The sequence below is a fragment of the Rhinatrema bivittatum genome, chromosome 13, assembly GCF_901001135.1.
Source record: "Rhinatrema bivittatum chromosome 13, aRhiBiv1.1, whole genome shotgun sequence".
Classification (NCBI taxonomy): Eukaryota; Metazoa; Chordata; class Amphibia; order Gymnophiona; family Rhinatrematidae; genus Rhinatrema; species Rhinatrema bivittatum.
Genome location: NC_042627.1, coordinates 1,879,597 through 1,883,045, shown reverse-complemented (window position 1 = coordinate 1,883,045; position 3,449 = coordinate 1,879,597).

Genomic DNA, 3,449 nt, shown 5'->3' with positions numbered 1-3,449 from the left:
CTCTCTATGTAGCTCTCATGTACCACGCTATAAATATATATTTTATTTATCCTACTGAATTTTGTTCTCATGAAAGATATCTGATAGGCAATGTTCTCAATTTAGAGAGATTTCATGACTGTCTAAATAATGTACAAGTACAAAAGAGTAAATACCTCCCAATGCTGGAATCAAGTATAACAGACTGAGACCTAGATTCAACATTTTGCTATAAATAAATAGTAAAAATATCACCTGTAATAAAAAAAGGGACATGGTTTTCATAGTACCAGATACTAGGTAGTTTCCCACAACATGCATTAAAGTTATCACACTCAGATTAGGCTTTTATCACATTCGGGGAGGAAGGGAGAGAGAGAGAGATGGAGAAAGAGAGAGATGGAGAGACTCTGTAGAAGTGCACAGAAAAAGTCAACTATTTATTGCACTGTAAGAGGGACCACTAGTAACTAGGGGTGAGGTTCCTGGGATGGGGTGGGTTTTGGGGGGCAGTTTTGCAATCAACCAGTCAAACTAGATAGAGAGTAAAGTGTACAAATCTACTCTTCTTTTACTTTTCATCTCTTCAAATCACATTAAATGTTTGTACCTATGACTGTGCATGTAACACCGCCCCCCAAAACCCACCCCATCCCAGAAACCTCACCCTGAGTTCCTAACGCCCCTCTTACAGTGCTATAAATAGTTCAATCATAAATGAACCCCCACACAGGCTCTCTCTCTCCTTCTCCTTTCTCCCTCTCTCTCTCTCCCCCTCTCCTCTCTTCCCAAACCGGCATTTGCGATAAATTCCATTTCAGCCGATAATGCACAGCTAAGGCAGGCATAATGTACAGGAAAAACGTGTAGTTATGTCCGGCGTTACTTTATCTCATGCAACGTTAACTTTCCCTCATTTCCATTTACTCCACCCAAACTCCTCCCACTCAAATATTTAATTTGAATTTGCATACGCAATTTGCACTGTGGTATTTATCATGTGTGTTACGGGATTATCGTGTGAGTTAGGCCCTAATGCATATGATAAATGACCTTCAAAGAGATGCAGGAACTACAAAGTCAGAAAAATGTTTATGTCTAATATCAATATAGGCTGCAAGAAAATAATAATTTAATCTCTGGAATCAATAAATAATGCTGTGACTGTAATGTATTATTTAAAACAAGATTGTTAATGTAGAGATAAGACCTCAGTATTGGCAAGAGATCTGAATTAACAGAAACTTCTAATGGCCAATTGGTCCAATCATCGGTCTTGTAATCTCTAATTGTGATTTGGTGAATTTTAATAAAAATCTTTTAATTATTAACTGTAGTAACGTACTTACATATTAATTTATTAATTTTTGCTTTTTTATAAAATTGGAACAAATGTCTATTGGCACTAGTTAAACAACACTGTGACTTGTGTTCAATTTTGATGTTCTGAATTTGCTTGAAATCAAGCTTAATTCATATTATATTTCTTGAAAAAATTCTTGAACTTGATTTCCTAAGTGATAAGAGTAGAAAATATATTTGTCACTCTTAATTAATGTCCTTCAACTTTTTTTGACTTTTAATTGATGTCCTATATACTTTGTTGTAATTAATTTTAATGAAATGACAAATCGTTCACACAGCTAAATCAACAGCTGTGCTGTGCTGTTTGAAGAACTCAAACGTCTCAAAAAAGTAATGTTTTGTTACTATTCAGCAACTTTGTAGCGCTTTGCTGAATCGACGGCTGTGCTGTGCTGTGCTGTTTGAAAGGACTCAGACGTCTCAAAAAAGTAACAATTGTTACTATTCAATGACTTTGTAACAATTTGTAGAACTCAAAAGTCTCTGTATAAATAGAACACAGTGTTGACTGATAAAATTATTTAGAACTGGTCCAATGTCATTGTGTCTCAAAGATCAATATAAGCTTTTCTGCAGCCAATTGTGTAATGCAAATTAAAGAAATCAAATTTCAGTCTTGCAGTTAAATATAGGACGGGCGGTATAATTCACTCCGTCTCTCATACAATCTTGTGTCCCGACAATATTTGTAAACGGCAGAACACTTATCTTAAATTTTGATTATCACATGCGTTGCAGATTATTCTTTCACTCTGCTCTGCCGTAACTGAGACCCAGAGGGTCTAATAACCGCCGCCAACGCGGCCGGCGTTTCGCAAAACACGCTGCTTCAGGGCGGACTCTAAAGTTAAACACATGAATGAAAAAATGATGTTTCTTTTTAAAACCAGTTGTTGCATTGAAACAAACTTGAATTTACTTACAATTTTTGGAGAGAAACTTCTTCTACTGCAGTCGGGTTTCAGACTGAAATTGTTTTCAAAAAATGGCCGCGCTAGATTTAAGCTATTGATTGGCTTAAAAAACCACCAATGGGTGCTTTCAAATGCAAGTTAGCAACGTGCTGACGTTATGCTATACTGTTACTGCCATACATATTGCTGCAAGGTAATACTTACTGCTTGTCAATAAAGATCTTTAATATTGAATTCTTTTAATAACCGCCATATTTCTGTTTTCTTAATGTGGATAAATTAACATACTGAGCGATGATATTGTGAATGAAAATAATTCAATGAATAAGGCTGTTCCATTCAATCTTGGAATTCAAACCATCAGGTTCTTCGGATTTTAATTTAAAAATCCATTCTTGCCCGCCCCTGACACGCCCCCCTCAGAAAACCCCGGGACTTACGCGAGTCCCGGGGCTCTGCGCGCGCCGGTAGGCCTATGTAAAATAGACTCACCGGCGCGCAGAGCCTTGCTCGCCTAAATCCGCCCGGATTTGGGCGGATTTAGGCGAGCAGGGCTCTTAAAATCCGCCCCTTAGTTTTTTTCTGGACAAAAAATTCAGATCTTTCCAGATATTTCCAGGGCTACCCGAGCCCATCGGAAACACTTCCTTTCTTTGAAACAAAGCTCTAGGTATTGGTGCTAGTTTTTTTCCTTAAATTTCCATGTAAATGTTTAATAACTTATCAGAATAACACATTTGTATTTCTGGATCCTTTGCGGTTAGATCTCTTTCTAAGAGATAAGACTTAGGCCTGGATTCTCCAATACCACCGGGCTCTTTGAATTGCGCGGTACAGGGGGGCGGGCCTGTGAAAACCGGCAGTGATTGCATCATAAAAGGTGGGGCTATTGGGAGCAAAATTGGCAGCAGAAAGGGTTCTTACCTTTTCACTGTCCACGATGTCTTTGTGGCATCCGATCCGGTGCCGCCCCAACTCCTCCTGTTCCAGTCTTGATGCCGCACTGACTCCGCCCCCATTTAGTGATCGCTTTGTAAAATGACCCCTCTTAGTGAACATTTTATTATACCTTAGTTTGGGCTCGAAGGATATAATGTGGCTGTACAATAAGTTAACTGACTCACCTATGAATTTTGTTCTCTCTCTCCTCCCTCTAGACGTGGGCTAATACGATTGAATTTATGGATATAT